The following is a 17,372-nucleotide window of genomic DNA, read 5'->3' as shown; positions in this document are numbered from 1 at the left end:
GGGGGGGGGGGTGAGTTTTGATCCTGTCAAAAACTAGTTAAGCCATTTGTCATGCTGCCTGTGGCTGGCATTGCCTCCTGAAGGGCTTCTTCCGGTGCGACGGGAGTCTGGAGGCAAAAGCATATTTTGGCAGCTGCAACTGGCTCGGCTTAGTCAGCCTTCTCAATACACCAACTGAAGACGTGAGCGGCAGTGTAAAGCAGAGAAAGTCTCAGTCGATGCTGTGGGAAGAGGGGCAGATAAATGGTCCAGTCACCCCAAATTTGTCTTCCAAGTACTGACATGAGATTTAGGCTGGAGCAGAGGAGGAACTGGAATATGATTAAAAGTTATGCATGATTAGGGGCTGGAGAGATGGCTCAGCAGCTAAGAGCACTGGCTGCTCTTGCAGAGGCCTTGGACTCAATTCTAGCCACCACATGGTGGGTGGCTCGTAAGACTGTAACTCTAGTTCTACAGGATCTGGCCCCCAAGTACACAAGCGTACACATACATACGTGCAGGAAAAGAGTCATATACATTAAACAGATGTGCACAGTTAAAGAGTCTTGCTTGAGGTATTGTTTGGTGATAACCGTCTTAGTCTTTGTCCTACAGGGTAGTTCTGAGGCTCTCTCACTTGAGGAGGGCTAGCTTGCTCCTCTGAGCTGACCGCTCCTGCTCTGGGCTGCAGCCTCACCGCAGTGGATAACTGCCTTGGTCTCATGAGTGGGCTGTTTGTCTTGGAATCCAAGGTGACACTGGTCTAGAACAGTGACTTCCCTCCGTGCCTTCAGCCTGGAAAGCAACCTTAGACGAGTTAGGCAGACAGACACACCTTTGTAACTAGTGAACCCGTGTGGAAGCAAGCAGAAATCTGACCCAAGTTATAGGAAATGAACCCAAAACGAAGGCAGAGATGCCAAGCTTCCATCTTGCTTTTAGTAGTTGTGTGTGCCCAAGCGATGAATTGATGCTTTTTGGTAAAAGCAGTTTTTAAATGCCTGTTAGGTCAGAGAAAGAATGGAAGACATGATTGGACCTTGGCCCGGAGGCTGCCAGGAGATGCTTCAGACGACACTCATTGAAGGCCTTGGAAGGCCTGCAGGCCTCAGTGTATTCAAGAAGCCGAGGCGAAGACTCAGGAGCAACTTAGCAGGATGAGCCTGCTCCTTCTTCCCAGATACATCAGCCCAAGCAGAAGGCCCCGGGGGAGGACAGCACCTCTAAGAGGGATTAGATTCAGTGAAGAGACGATCGTCAACGTGAAACTGCCTCCATGGATGGGATTTCGTGAGATGTAATCAGGGATAAATTGCTTCCTCCCAGCAACATGCCACTCTTACTTTTCCAGCTTTATCCTGTGATGTTCCAAATATATGCGCGGACGGAACGGATGCTTGCAACTTTTCCTTCGGGCTGAGCACCCTGCTAAGCGTAGCAGCTATTTCTGTAGTAGCCCCAGGAGTTGAGTGACCTCAGTTTCCCACGGGGGAGCAACGTTAAGGTCTGCAACTCTAACGAAACCACATGAGGGATTTTAAAGGACCCGTTAAGCCAACTAAATAATATCTGTTTCTGAGACTCTTATCTGTTGGAGGTTGGTCTGACGCTAATTACTGGTCTCTGTGTAAACCTGCCTAAGTCATTACACCTGATTGGCTAATTAATTAAACAGCCTATACCTGGGCAGGGCAAAATGGGGTAGGTGTGGTTAAGGTTCCCAGGCTTTGGAGAATCCCACCAGGAATCACAGGAAGGACAGACAGACCTGGGAAGAGAGGAAGGAGGAGGACACCAGGAAGGGTTAGCCTGGAGAAAACACCGTCTTCATCTGGGCTGGGGAAGGACTCCAATAATGCCAAAGGGCCCAGATGGAGAATAAAAGCAAGGATCATGGGAGAATGGATGAAAGGTAGTCCAACTGAGGAGGATTAAGGTGGATGGCATTGGATGGGACTAGGAGATGGATGGTGAGGGTATTGAGACAGAGTAAGTGAAATATCTGCCTGGCCCAAGGCATATAAGGCAATTATAAATCTAACAGGTGTCTGTGTCTCATTATTTGTGACAGCAGGTTAAATACCACCGCTGTGATAATATTAGGGCAAATAATAAATTTATAGCCATTATTTCATTTACTACAACACTTATCCTCAACATTGGGGGGGTGCTTTGGGGGACTGAGAACTCCTCAGAATGTAGGCTACAGTAACATCTACCTACTTATCGTTCTCAGACGTGACTCAAGTTTCCCCCAAGCAGGCAGATACAGTAGATTGGTGCAATCACTCAGGTTCCAGGGAACTGTCTTTACATACCGCGTGCCCTGTGGTGGTTCACAGGAAGAATGCAATGTAGAGAGAGCCCCGCTGTGCGTCTGCCTCCCTGAGCAGGGAAGCCTTTGTCTCCCACAGGAGGATGAGGCCAGGGAACCAGGCCAGCAAGGCTTTGGGAGACAACCGGAAATCACTGCAAAAGAGGCCCTTTCCACTGGAGGGGAGGAAGCACGCCCCTCTCACTTCCTTTTTGGTACCAACAAGTAGCCACACGCTATTTTTGGGCCCTAGCTGTTGCCTGTGAAACCCAAACCCCTTTCGAGAAGGCTGGTAGGAAGGGGACACCAGGTGACACTGTGCTGGGTTGGCGGTCACCCCAGGTGCAGAATTGCAGCTTCAGAGCGAAACACCCATGAGGCAGGAGACATGAGGGGCTGTCCCATCAGACAACAGCATCCAATGCCCCTGGTTTTGACAGGAAGCAAGGCTGAGGCCTAGAGAGCCGGTGGGCACACGGCCCAGGCCTCCCCTCTCAGGGGCCTTCCTCTCCTCAGGGCGGCAGCCCTGTGTGGAGCAGAGGTGAGGTAGGGCATTGTGGGGATTGCCAGCAGAGGTGTCTTACTCCACCCTGGTTTCTCTCCCGTTCTTGTCCCACAGCCTAGGCAGGAAGGCAGGGGTTAGGAATGAGAAGAGTACGTTAGAGTGAGATTGGGGAAGGTTTTCCGGAAGTGACGCTTGTACACCTGGAATGTCTGTCTTGGGGACAGTGGGTGGAGCAGCGTTCTCTCCCTGAGCTCCACTTTCATCTGGCTTGCCACTGGACACTCACTGAAACTGATTTCTCTGGAATCAAAGTCAATGTGCTTCCTCCTTCCCTTCCCTTTCCCTCCTCCGCTCCCTTCCTTTTCTATGTAGTTGTTGGACCACACGGCAGTGCACAGTTAGTTGCGACTTGAAGATTTGTAGGGAGTGACAGGTTACCCTGGCAGATATCTAGGCAGAGTAGTGAAGACCCAGGGAACAGCATGCATGAAGGCCCTGAGGCAGAAGTGTGCTAGACACGCTTAAGACACAGAAGGGAAGTCCGGCCTCGAACCCACAATTGGAGGGGGCCTGGGAGGGATGGCAGGCATCAGCTTGGGAAGAAACTGGGCCATCAGAGCAGCTGGAGAGCCAGCAGAGAACCCTTCGTAGAGGGCTAAGCTGACTGAGCTTAACAGGCCACCTGCATCTAGATAGGAATCACAGAGACGGTGCAGGCAGCAGCTGCCTCGCCTTGAGGAAGGCTCGGGCTGATTCAGGTGAGAGGGGAGCTAGCGATTAGGGCAGGCGGGGAGAAGTGACTGTCCCAGAGTCATTTAGAAGGTGACTCCCACATGATTTGCACGTGGACTGGGAGGGAGTGGGGTGGAGAGGAGACTCACGGGGGGAATCGGTATCCACGGTTCTCTTGTGCAGCTCAGGAAGCAGGTGCATGGCTAGCCTTTGGCTGTGTGCCTGGCCCTGGCCAAGACTCTGGTTCCCATCTGTGGAGGACTGATCGCTCACCTCACCAGTTGCAGATCCTGTGTCCAGAGTCAGCTCAACACGGACACTCTGTGAGGGTTTGGGGAATGCCAGAGAAGGTCCCAGGGAGGCCAACAGCCACGACTCTTGTGGCCTCAGCAGGTCTCTTGAAACCTCCAAATTAGTCTTCTGCCTTGAAAAGTGCACCGAGCCCCTGGATCAGTCATGCCAGGCACTCACTCACAGCTCCAACTCTCCTTTCCCAGAAGACAGAAGAGCAGCAAGCCAGGGGCTAAAACACAGAGACTGAGAGCTGCAAAGGGGACGAGTCAGGATCTAAGGGCTGGAGATGTACCAGGCATGCCCACTAACGCGGTGGCTGGGAGACGTGTTCCAGAACTGTCACATCCCAGCTGGGATGGAGGATGATGAAGCGGAGGAAGGGAGGAGGGGCCTCTAATGTGGTGCTGGGCCTGTGAGGGATGATGAGCAGTCTCTGTGGGTACCAGGAGAAGCCTTGGAGGGAGGTGTGGACACTGCCTGGTCTATAGAAATAGTGACTGGTTGCTGCAGAAGTGGGTGGCTGCCGTTGCACATAAGTGGGAAATGCGTGTGCTTTGTCTCTAGAGTGATCGACAGTGGCGTGCTGGGATCAGGGGAGAGCCACATGCTGTACCGAGGTCCTCAGTTCTGAGCTGTAGGTCTTTATTGAGATGGGATGCTGTGTATGACCAGGGCACGGGGTCCAGGTTGTAGCACCGAGGCCAGTGCTCTGTAGGGTTCCCAGCTGGGCTCTAAGACAGGTGGGCAGATGAGGACCTTTCCCACTGCTGAAAGAGCCCTGCAGTTGATAACACACATGTTTTAGAGAGTTAAGAGCCATCTTGTTCTCAGGTGGATGTCCTTGAAACAACAGACTGGGATGGCTCCGGATGTGCTGGTCTCTTCTGCCACTATAGCTAAATACTGGACGCCAGGGAATTCGTTAAGAATAGATATTGTTTGGCACTGGATACTGGAGGCTGAGAAGTCCAAGGGGACGGCAGCAGAGTCCTGCAAGCACCCAGTTAGGAGCTTCCTGCTGCATCATGGCATGGCAGGAGGCATGAGTGGGGGACATGATAGGCATGCTGGCTCTTCTCAGAAAACAGTATGGTGACGTAAGGCTATCCTTACAGCACTCCGGAAGTTAGCGCTATGGCTCACTCCACTCACAGATGGGACACTGTGGCTCGCCCCACTTATAGACAGGACACTGAGGATCACCCCACTCACAGACAGACAGGACACCAAAGCTTAGAGAAGTCATGTGGTTTGCCCAGTACCCTGCTCCTCAGCGGCAGAGGGGGATATGAACACAGGTCTTTCTGAAGGGCCCCAGGATGTGACAGGGTAAGGGGACAAGGACTGTAGAAAGTAGTCAAATGATGTGGCAATCATCACTTGAGCCAAATATACACCTCCTCTCAGGAGCCACTTCACTCCTGGGTGTGTGCTCAACTCAGACCCGTTAGCATTTCCACTATAATTCATGTTTAAAAAAAAATTTCATGCTGGCCCTGTTTGTAACAGTTTCATACAGTAATTACGCCAAATCTCCATGAAAAGGATGGCGGATAGAAGGCTTGTAGGTGTTCACCAACAACAAAAATGAATGAAGAGCAGCTTCACACAGCAAACAAATCCCCACAGAATGCTGGCAGCCAGGCTTAGATCCAACCAGGGACCAGACACCCTCTCTCTACCATCCAGTGTCCCAGTGGCTCTTGGACCACAAGGCTGGAGATGAGGCTGCCAGAAGGGAGATCAGCCTTATGGGACTTTAATGGTCTCCCCTCTGTCCTGTCTGCCTACAGTGGATGAATATTTTTCCCGTCCCCTATGGAGATCTGGCTGGGTCTGTAGCTCTTCTGAGTCTTTGCTGCAATAAAAAGCCACCATACTAGCCAGGAACGGTGACACATGCCTGTAATCCCAGCACTCACGGAGGCAAAGGCTGGAGGATCTATGTGAGTTTGAAGCCAGCCTGGTCTACAAAGCAAGTCCAGGAAAGCCAAGGCTACACAGAGAAACCCTGTCTCGAAAAACCAAACCAACCAAACACCATACTGATGGCTCAGGAAAGCCTACATTTGTGGTCACTGGCAGCAGTATGGGGTTTCATCATCTATTTTCTCCTATCTCAGTCCCTACCCACTGGAAAGCGTAAGGGACACGGGGGTCTTGGCCTCTGTGCTGCTGTTGCTTTCCCTTCATCCAGCCCTGTTTTAGACTGCTCCGCAGAAGGGAAGGGAGGTTACCCCCACACCCTGTCAGTGAGGAACCGCAAGACCTGGTGTTTGCCCGTGTAAGACACTGGGTGGACGCTAGTCTGTTCAGTGTGTTCCCAGAGGGAAGGAGAGGTTGCCACGACTCACTTCCATAGAGGAAGAAAAAAGTCCCAAAAGGGTACAAGAAGGTAAGGAGCAGGGCTGTGTGACCTGCCCCAGAACCCAAGTTCTGACAGAGGACCAGTCCTGTGTCCTCAGCAGCCATGGCAGCTCCTCACCCCAATGGCACCTGCCAGCTCCTGCCCGTGACCTGAGGCAAATCCCCACTCCACCATACCATGGGCTGTGTACCAAATGCTTAGTCTCTCTAACCCAGCTTTCTCCTGTGTGATGAGGGATGCCGTTGTCTTGCCTTCATTTTGAGGATGAAAAGTCAAGTGTGTGCCTGGCCCCATGACAGGTGGTTAACAAACTGTGATCACGTACCATTGGCCCACCTGACCCAGCTCACTAAGGGCAACTCCACCTGGACTCTGAGCCCCAGCCCCCTTTTGCAGGAATGCCAGGGGCCCTGGCACAGCAACCAACCCGACTTCCTTTCTCTCTTTTGGCTACCCGTCATCTGTTGGGTGCTCTTTGTTTGCCAGGCACAGCTCTGGGTGCCAAGGGCTCTGCAAGGTGAAGAGAAAGGCCCTGTGTCCTGGAGTTCACATTCTTCTCCCTCTGTTTTGCTGAGATAAGGTCTCACCATGCACCCCAAGCTGGGGGGAGCTCACTGTATGACCCACCATGCTGGCCTCAAATTGTGGCTCACCTCCTTCTTCAGTCTCTTGGGGACCTGGGATTAGAGGTATGTGCCACCCTGTCCAGCCTGGAGGTCACATTCTAGCTGAGAAAGCAGGTAGTCCCTGATGTGCACAGAAATGCACGCAGGGAAAGCATAAGCTCGTGCATAGTGGAAGGATGTGGCACAGATGGTGGGCTGACTAGTTTTATGTCAATTTGATACAAGCTAGAGTCACTGAAGAGGAGAGAGTCTCAACTGAGGAAATGCCTTCATAAGATCTGGCTATAGGCACGCCTAAAAGGGTATTTCTTAATTAATGATTGATGGGGTTGATGCTCAGCTCATTATGTGTGGGGCTGTCCCTGGGTTGGTGGTCCTGGTTTCTATAAGAAAGCAGGCTGAGCAAGCCACGGAGAACAAGCCAGTAAGCAGGTTTCCTTCACAGCCCCTGCGTCAGCTTCTGCCTCGAGGTTCCTGCCCTCACTGCCTTTGATGATGGATGAGCTGTTATAAGGAACTGTGAGTGAAATAAACCCTTTGCTTCCCAAATTGCTTTTGCCATGGAGTGGTGCATTGGTGTGACAGACCTGACCATGTTGTTTTAAGGAGGATTGTGGGGGAAAAAAAAGTTTGGAACTTTGGGCTAGAAAAACCATTGAGTGTCCAAAGCTTGATGACCTGTTCTATGTGAGTTTGGGAAATTAGAGTGTTGAGAGAAATGGAGGTGATGGGGGCTGGCTTGTGAAATTTCAGAGGGAAGGAAAGACTCTACTGAGCCTTTTGTGTGAAGAATCTGTGGTGTCTGGTCAGCTGGGGCTGAAGAATCAGCTGTGACTGACAAGATGTCAGCACCATTAAAGGGAAACCCTTGCTTTGCTGGGACAATGGGGCTGAAGAAGCAGCTGTGATTAACAAGAGACCGGCGTCACCGGGGTAAAGTCCTCTGGGAAGCGCTTTCTCGGGGCCAGCACACAGAAGCTGTGTTCCAGAAGCCGCCAAGGTTGTGCTGTCGGCTGAGCTTGGTAGTGTAGCCACCCGGGCGGTCCTGGCTTTGAAGGCACGAGGGGCCACATATTGCAGCTGGGGCTTGGCACTGTGTGGCAGGGCTGGCATTCCTGAAGAAAGCCCAGGACAGGCTACTGATGAAAATGCAGCCCAGCTGCAGCAAGAGGCCCCAGCAGTTTGGGAGAGTTTGGGAGGACAGTGGGATGACCTCCATGAAGAACAGCAGCAGCCGCCGAGTGGAGCCAGCCAAGCTATGTGTGCTGCAGAGGGCAGAGCTGGAGAAGTGACCCCAGCCCTTAGGAGGAGCCCCGAAGATCATGAGTGAATCCCAGACATTGGACACTGAGCTGTTGGAATTTGGTTTTGCTTTGTTCAGATTGTGACTGTGTCCTGGTTCTTCCTTCTTGAAGTAAGAAAGTACTTAGTTTGTTTTTTATTTTACACAAACCCGCAATTGAGCAACTTTAAACTTTTAAAGAGATTTTGAAATTCTACAAAGACTTTAGTGTTTGAGTCTTTAAACACTGTGGGACTTTTACAATTTGGAATATTTAGCCAGACATGGTGGTATACACCTTTACTCCAGCACTCACGGAAGCAGAGGCAGATGGTCTGCTGTGAGTTGGAGGCCAGCCTGGTCTACAAAGTGAGTCCAGGACGGCCAGGCTCTATTACAGAGAAACCCTGTCTCTCTCTCTCTCACACACACACACACATACACACACACACGTGTGTGTGTATAGAGTATTTTATGACATCTTGGAGATGAAAAAAAAAAGATTGTGGCTTAATAGTGATGTGCTTATGTGTCAGGTTGACAAAGGGGTCAGCTGTAGGGCATTTTCTTAATCAGTAGTTGGTATGGGGGTGGGAGCACCCAGTCCATGGTGGGTGGCTCCATCCCTGGGCTGGTGGTCCTGGTTTCTATAAGAAAGCAGGTTGAGCAAGCCATGGAGAACAAACCAGCAAGCGGCACTCCTCCATGGCCTCTGCATCAGCTCCTGCCTGGTTCTTGCCCTGCTTGAGTTCCTGTCCTCACTGTCTTTAATGACAAACTGTTCCATGGAAGTGTGAGCGAAATGAATCCTTTCCTCCCAGACTCGCTTTTGGTCATGGTGTTTCATCACCGCAATAGCGACCCTCGCTAAGGCAGATAGGGACTCTGGCTAGTAGTTGATCTGATTATCAGAGGAGACGCTGCCCAGGCTTTGTGGTGCAGAGCATAAAGGCTCTGGATGTTCTCAGGGATGTCTGTGCTGGAGCAGATGTGGGGAGGTGGGAGAGGAGAGCTGGCCCCAGATCCAGGTAACTCATGGTTTGCGTGCTCCCATCTAGCTGTCTGAGTCACAGGCTGTGCACAAAGGGCGCTCTGAGTCACTGCCCCCTCACCTTCCCTCACAGCCTGGCCCTTTCTCTTCCCAAAAGGACCTGGTTCATTGATTTTTCCTTCCACAAATTGGTCACCTCTGCTAGGAACCAGAACTTGGGGTTTTGTTCACTTGTTTTTAGTTTCCATCCACTTATTCATTCAAAGTATGTTGGATGGGTGTGGGGTGTGTGGTGTGTGTCGGGTCCTTCACTGGAGGCTGAGGATACATCAGATGTCTTGGTATGTCTGAGTAGCCCAGAGCCCAGAAGTTTCATGGCCTCAATTTTCCCATCTGTAAAATAGGTGGTCCTGTGAAGGGTCACCCACCTGTAAGTCCCTTCTCTTCTAGGGCCCTAAGGACGTGGAGGAGGCAGCTTTCCCAACCCCGTATACATATTAGAGGACCTCAACTGAAGAGACAAGGGATCAATGGGAAGAAAAATGGATTTTTTTTCCTATCTTAAGATCTAAAAGATTCTAGAGGCCCAATGAGGGGGCTAGCCATCAAGCTTAAGTCTGATCCCAGCGCTGGGGCTGGCCAGCAAAACTGACTTATAGGAAGTCTGATTCCCCAGGACCCACACGGTCGAAGGGGAGAAGTGATTCCCAAAATGTACACTCTGACCCCTACACATACTACTAGCTTCCTTTAACACCACGGGCCAAGCATAAGCCTTTAACACACGAGACTTCTCTATGTGACAACAAAAATGAGAGCCCTTCCTCACAGACGAACGCTGAAAATGTACAAACAATGGCAGGTTTAGAAAGCCACCCGCTTGTGAGGGCAACGTTTGTTTTGACCCAAGGGTTACCAATTTAAGTGTCAACAGAAAAGTCATCCTCACTGTGCTGCGTTTGAGCTTCAGGAGCCAGTGCTGTGCAAGCAAGGGGGGTGGGGAGAGAAAGAGCGGAAGCGGGACCCACAGGTGTCACTGCTTACGGGGGGCGGGGGCCATTAGCTCCCATGGAGACGCCCAGTAGGCTAGTTTCTTTTCTCATCATTGTGAAGAAGTACCAGACAGAAGCAACCTGTAGGAGGGGAGGATTTATTTAGCTCGTGGTTTCCCTGAGTTTAACTCCTGACGCTGGGTCTTCTGCCTCGGAACCTGTGGTGGAGTGGACAGAATGGACAGAGAAGGCCAGCCTCCCAACGGCCCAGCTTCTTCCCCTCTCTCCTCCAGGGCCCACCCCCTCCCAGCAGCTCCTCAGGCCTCAGAGCATGCTTTCAGCACATGGACTTTTAGGGGGCATGGAGATAAACTATAGTAGAGGTCAAAGAAGAAATGGAAGATTAAAAGTCATAGAGAGCACTCCAGACCACTGGTTTTCAACCTTCTTATCGCTGCGACCCTTTAACGGAGTTCCTCATGTTGTGGTGACCCCCAAAACCATAAAATTGTTTTGTTGCTATTTCGTAACTGTAATTACCAGTGTGTGCCATGGTGCCCATGTCCGCTTCCTGCTTCCTTTCGCTCTCTCCTATAGGCTTTGTTTGTCCCGAGCTCCCTCTAGAAACCCCCTCCCCAAGCATCTTGCAAACCAGCTCAGCCCTCAGCCCTCAGAGGAGCTGCACTTCTCTGGAGAGGCCTAACTTGCTTCCTGTATCTAGCTAGGCCTCCCAGTTTATGCCCCAACACCGTAACCTTGGACCGCGCTGTGTGCGCTGCTCTGGACAGTGCTCTGCCCATATCCTGCCCCCATCCCCTTCTCAGGAAACCCACTCTAGGCCAACGGGAACCGCCATGCTCAGAAACAGAACTCGTGGGGTAGATCTGGCAAAGGCTGTCCCTGAGACACAGACCCCAGTGTCCTTGAGGTGGGACAGTCCTGGTGGGCTTGACGCTCTAGGGAGGAGCTGCCAAGCAGGACCGCTGCTGCCGGTGGCTAGACACACTCCTCTCCCAGAGCCTTTGTGCCAATGGTTCCTCTTGCCCTTTCCTCAATCAGCAACCCCCACCTCCAGGGAACCCGGACCAGGACCCTAACTCAGCAACCATCTCCTCGACCTCCTGAGTGGAAAGCTCTGGACAGCAAGAGCTGGGCCTGACCGCTTCCCCGGCAGGGAGTGGCAGCTTATAAACACTTGTGGAAAGGATGGTCCGGGCACCTTATGTCTTGTATGGAAAGAAGATGCCACAAGTGCCAGACAGACTACAGGACAGAGCCAGATCCTGGGCTTCTGAGTCCTCACCAGCCTAGAATAAGCCCCTTCTGAATTTCCTAAGCAGGGGAGTAGGTCAAGAGCCCAGGGGCCTCCTAATTCCACCTAGCCCAAAGCCTACCCAGTCCCTGTCACATCCACCCTCTGGTCCCGCTACTGTTGTGAATTGTAACGTAAATAGCTAATATGCAAAGTATCTGATTATGTGACCCCTATAAAGGGTCATTTGACCTCATAGACACACACACAAAGTAGTTGCAACCCACGTGTTGAGTACCACTGCTCTAGACAAACAAGACTGGAGAGACTGTGGGCTTGGGAGACAGCAGTGGCATTGGGCAGGAAGGCAGACATAGTTGGGCATAGCCAAAGAGACTCTGAGCAGGCGGAGGCCCCCGTGATGGACCGTGCTCCTCCGTGATGGACCTTGCTCTTTGTGTTGAAATTGTCACAATAATAAAGTGAAAGGAATGCCTGGCCCCTCCCATAAGAAGCTTCTAGAATAAAGAGCCTACTATCTGCTTCTACAGATTGAGTTTTGCCCAAGTACAGTGCCTTGCACTCCTGACCTGGTCATGGGTGTCTCCTGTTTAAACTGCAGTTGTGAGAAGGGCTTCAGCTACAGTTCTAAAAATGTCCTTTTCTGGACACTTCCTTATCCCAGAACCTACTCAGATAATATTATTGGGTAGCATGCCTCAATACAGGGGATAGAGGGGAGGTGGGCCAGAGCTAGCTGTCACCACAGGTGTGTTGGTGGAAACCCCGCCATCTACACAGCAGTGTTAGACAGTAATAATGGGTGATGTTCTTTCCAATGAGGTAATTCTACTGAGGCAACTCAGGGCCTTCGGTGAACCGGTACCACACAACAGACAAGCACTGAAACAGAGCTTGGGCCGTGGTCCCCGTGAGAGCCGCTGGAGCCTGGTACCTCAGAGACTGAGTCACATGGGAAACACCAAGTCTGAGCTGTCCCAGCCAGCGTGATGTAAGCAGAGGGGGCCGGGAGACATCCCCCAGGGGTGCCGCTGGGGGGGAGGGCTCAGCAGAAAGGCTAGAAATGGCACACCCAGGTGGCTAGATGGTCTGGGGTTTATGCTCTGAAGCTGCCCTGGCTTCCTTTCAGTTATTCGGCCCACCCCACTAGCATAAATGAGCCAACTCTCAAGCCTTGCAGCATTCAAAGTGTCTATTCCGGGTTCTAAATCTTTGGCCATATGACTCACAGTGAGAGGCCAGCGGTGCCCCTGGAGACAGCGCAGAAAAGTCTGGTTTCAGAATGAGGTTTGGAAACCGACAGCACTATTCTGAGAGAGCGCATGTGCACCGGAGCTCAGCCAGTGGTGACAGGGTGTGACTAAAGGGACCCTCCCCTTCTATTCCCTGCTGCCTCCCCAGAGCGCCTCATTGATGCACAGAACGTTGTAAGCACCGACCAAGCCTGTGTGTGAGGCTCAGGGCATACACACAAATGTACGTGTTAGACTAGGGAAGACGTCCAGTTGTGGGTGTCCACAGCTCCAGCTGTGGAAGGTTTGGGGTGCTCAGAAGCCCCAGAGAGCTTTCCCACATGGGCCTGAGCCCCAAGCAGCCCTCACCGGGGTCCAGCTCCAACAGGTCCAGCCAGGCGAGGGGGGGGCACAGCCCAGGCATTCCCCTGCCCCTGAGCTCGCCCTGTTCCCATAGGCAGAGTGTTCCTGGCAATGGGCACCCCACCCCTCTCCTGGCCCAGCTGCGGTTTCCTTACTATTCATCAGCTATAGCTCTGGAAACCTCCCTTGTAGGACTGGGGGTCCCTCAGACATCACTCTCTCGTCCCATCTTGTCATACGTCACATTCCCAGGCACACCGTCCTGGGAAAAGCAGCACCAGTGTGTGTGTGTGTGTGTGTGTGTGTGCGCGCGCACACACATGCTTGTATGCATATGTATATAAATGTATGTATGTATGTGTGCACATACATGTATGCGAACACATGTGTATGTGTGCCTGTGTGCATGGATGTGTATATAAGCCTGTGTGTGTATGCAAGTGTATGCATGTCTGTGGATGTGTGCATCGTATGTGTGTATGCACGTATGTGTGAGTGTGTCTGTGCGTGCGCGTGTGTACATGTGTACATCTGTGTGAGTGTGTACTATGCATATGTGTGCATGCGTGTACGTGTGCATCCTTCACTCAGCGTCCTGTCCCAGCACTTCTCCTCTCAGTGGCCTGCTCCACACTTCCACAGTTTCAGGAGCTGCTCCCCTGACCTCTGCCCCCTGGCTGGGCAGCCATCCTCCAGTGGACGGGCAGCTGCGCTGCTGCCAGCCTGCTGTTGCCATTGACAAGAGCGCCTCCACGATGGGCTTTCTAGGTGGCAGGGGTCTGTCCCCGAAAATGGTCTGTGTATCCAGACGCTCTGGCAGAAGGATGTTCACACTTCCTTAGATCATCCGAGGCCTGTCTCAGGATCATACTTCAGAGAATTCAGACCTGATGGGTGACATTGATTTGTCATTGTTTAGTTTCCTTCCTTCCTTCCTTCCTTCCTTCCTTCCTTCCTTCCTTCCTTCCTCCTTCCCTTTCTCTCTTCTTCTTTCTCTCTTTCCCTTTCTTCCTCTCCACTTCTGTGCTGGATATTGAACCCAGGGCCTTGTGAATGGTAAGCACCACCAGCCCATGCCCCCTAGGCCCAGCTTCTAAACTGTATCTCTCATCTCCCCAGCCCCCCATTCTTCAGGGCCTCACTATGTAGCCCAGGTTGGCTCCTGATCGCCCTATTTTAGCACCCTGAGCACTGGGAGTAGGGGTATGCGCCATCTTGTTTTTCAGAGCTGAGGACGAACCCCAGAGCCTCAGCCATGCCTGACCACTGGGATGCACTGCACGCCTCCAGCTATTCTGAGCTACATAACATTTTACTATGAACCATAGTCACCCTTCTGTACAACAGAACCACAGAACTGCCTCGCTGAAGCTGAGACCTCTGACCAACTTGTCCTCCGCCCTCCACAGCCTCTGATGACTTGATTTTCTTCCCAGCTCTAAGATCTCTGTGCTCCGTATTCCATACAGAAGGGAGACCAAGGGGCTTCTGTCTTTCCATGACTGACTCCTTTTATTTTCTATTTAAACAATTGAGTTAAATTTTCTAAATTTTATGTGTATGGGTAACTTGCTTCCATATATGTCTGTGTGTCACATACATGGCTGGAGTCCATGGAGGCCAGAAGAGAGCATTAGATCCCCTGGAACTGTAGGTACAGATGTTTGTGAGCCATCTTGTGGGAGTTGAACCCAGGTCCTGTAAAGAGCAGTCCTAGTGCTTTTTTTTTTTCTTCTCAAGACAGGGTCTCTCTGTGTAGCCTTGGCTGTCCTTTGTAGACTAGGACTCACTTTGTAGAACAGGCTGGCCTCGAACTCACAGAGATCTGCTGAGTCCGCCTCCCCGAGTGACGGGATTCCAGGCGTGCACCACTGCACCCAGCTGTCTTCGTGCTCTTAACTGCTAGGCCTTCACTCTAGACCACGACTTCTTTTTCTTCTGTTTGTTGTTTGTTTGTTTGTTTGAGGCAGCACTTCTCTGTGTAGCCCTGGCTGTTCTAGGACTTGCTCTGTAAAGCAGGCTAGCCTCGAACTCAGAGATCTGCCTGCCTCCATCTCTTAAGTGCTGGGGTTAAGGGCGTGTGCCACCACACTCAGCCTGACTTGTTTTTTTTTTTTTTTTAAACGTGAGGTTCTCCCATTTCATTCCTGTTGGTACAAATGGCAGGATTTCCTTCTCTCTCGAGGGTAAATAGGGGCCCATTGTTTCCACACACGGCAGTTTTCTTTTCCACTCCGCCGATAATGACAGGAGCAGCGACCCCAGATCTGGGCTACAGTGAACAGTGCCGCGATGAACTTGGGAGTGCAAGTGTCCGGCTTCCTATTCCTGCAGGATTCTGAAGGCCTGCGAGTACACAGAAATAAAGTAAAGGCCAGGCTAATGAGGGCTGGAGCGCTGATTCTCCACGTCGCTGTGGAGGGGCTGCTGTGCGCTGAGAACTTGCTGTAAGAACGAGCCTGCAGCGGCCGGGTGTTGTGGAGAACACCTGCAACCCAGCACTCTGGAGTCTGAGACAGGAGGATCTTGAGTTCAAGCCAGCCCTGGACAACTTAGTGACTCCTGTCTCAGAAGGACTGAAAACCAGACAAGCAGCAACCAGGTGACAGCGTGAACGCGTGTCATTCTCACAATGACTCCAAGGCCGCCTTTCCTGATGGGAGTATAGAGGTACAGGTCATGGTATATGTAAGTCCTCACCAAGGCCTTGGATCCTGAAGCGAAATCCAGATCTGCAGGGACAGCACAGACCACGGGTACCTAATGGCCTGGGGGCAGTCACAGGTGGCTTCCTGGGAGAGGTGACGGCTTCAACTGATCATTAAAGAAGGGTCAACAGGAACTGATCAGCAGCAACACAGGATGTGGTGGTCTAAGAGGAGGGAAGGCTATCTGGGGAGGACAAGAGGTATTTGGGCAGTCTGGCCTGGAGAGGTGGCCGTGGGCAGGAACCAGGCCCCAGAGCTGGGTCAGGGAAGATCTGGAGGTACTCAATCCCTGTCATACCATGACCAGGTTGAGCTAAGACACCCCCCACCCCGCCCAGCTAAGCAAATAGGGACAGGTCACCCACCTCTGCTCCCTGCACTGAGGCGCAGGCGCAGGTCAGCAGGGCGGCTTATTTACATCCCCAGGTTGGGGGGGAAAACCCAGGAAGTACAGCCTAGGCCTGACAAACTCTCAGGCTAATAATAAACGGCCTGAGTAATGAGTGGCGTGGGCCAGGCCAGGCAGGAGGTCGCAGCCGGTGGCACAGGAGTGTGGTGAGTAGCCGGCTGTGGTGGGTGAGGGCCAAAAAGGTGCTCCGGGAGCTGGGGATCCCGCAGTGCCACCACAGGTACAAGCTAAGGTTACCCAGCTTTGGGACAGCTCCAGGGCTACACCTGAGAAAAGCGTCCAGGTTCAGGTCTAACCTGCCTAGGAGTATGGGGTCAGCAGGAACTTCTTTTTCTATCCATGTGTTCCAGCTTTTCTCCTTGTGCCCCTGGGCTGTTTTTTTAAGTGAACCTGATAGGTTTTAGATACGTCAGGATTCAGTGTTTAGAACTCTGCCCCCCCCCCCCCCCCCCGCCTAACTGTCATGAACTTCTAAGAACTCTTAACATTAGAGCCTCAGAGCACAGGTGCTGAGCAAGAAGTGCGAATTCTGTCCTCGGTAGAAAGGTTCAAAGCAGGTCCTTCAGGGCCCACAGGGGAAATCAGGTTCCATAGCCCAAGCTCTGCCTGTCCCCCATTCTGCCTTCTTATTTTCCTTGCTGATGATTGTTGATGAGTTGAGGTTGTTTAGCCTGTAGTGTTACAGGGATGCTTCAAAGGGTCAAAGGGTCTCCTCTGAGGCACAGGTTCTTCATTGGGACTCTCCTCTCACAGTGGCTCTGCCTGTCCCCACACCCAAGCGTGGCTCAGGCAGGCTTTGCCAGGATTTTCTGTCTCTGTCCAGCAACCATGTCCACCAGGGATGCCAATCAGTCTCACAGCGAATCACATGGGTCAGTGACCTAGATCTAGGAGGAAATGTCAAGGGACCTGGGACCAGGAATTAGGGATCATCCAGAATGGGCTGGAACCCACAGCAGCTTCCTGGAGCTGCAGCGAGGGCTGGGACAGGAGGTGTGTTCAAGTTCCTACTGTTTGAAGTTTGTACGCTTTGCCGTTGCCCCTTCTCTTCACCTACAAAGTGGACCTCAATACCACGAACTCACTCTCGACCCTTCAGACCCTCTTGAAGAGTCACAAACAAAGGCTCTGGGAAGTTAAAAACAACAACAAAAATCCTCCGACTTAAAAAATATTTTATATTTGTATCATCATGAAATAGGTATATATTCTCTAAGCCAGGTTACTTAGTGAGACCCTGTCTCAATAAATAAATAAATAAATAAATAAATAAATAAATAAATAAATAAATAAATAAATAA

The 17,372-nt window shown here is 51.7% G+C and overlaps 1 protein-coding gene across 1 annotated transcript in view; it reads left to right on the top strand.

The window, feature by feature from the left end:
- The first annotated feature begins 16,171 nt into the window (after positions 1-16,171).
- Positions 16,172-17,372, top strand: part of Tnfrsf13b (TNF receptor superfamily member 13B) — a 21,661-nt gene continuing 20,460 nt past the window's right edge. The window contains exon 1 of the mRNA XM_055594118.1: positions 16,172-16,217. The gene's annotated coding sequence lies outside the window, so the exon portion shown is untranslated. The remainder of the gene's footprint in view (positions 16,218-17,372) is intronic.

This window comes from Psammomys obesus, unplaced genomic scaffold (genome assembly GCF_907164565.1).
Source record: "Psammomys obesus unplaced genomic scaffold, mPsaObe1.curated_primary_1811, whole genome shotgun sequence".
Taxonomy (NCBI): domain Eukaryota; kingdom Metazoa; phylum Chordata; class Mammalia; order Rodentia; family Muridae; genus Psammomys; species Psammomys obesus.
This window is presented reverse-complemented; position numbering and strand designations above follow the sequence as displayed.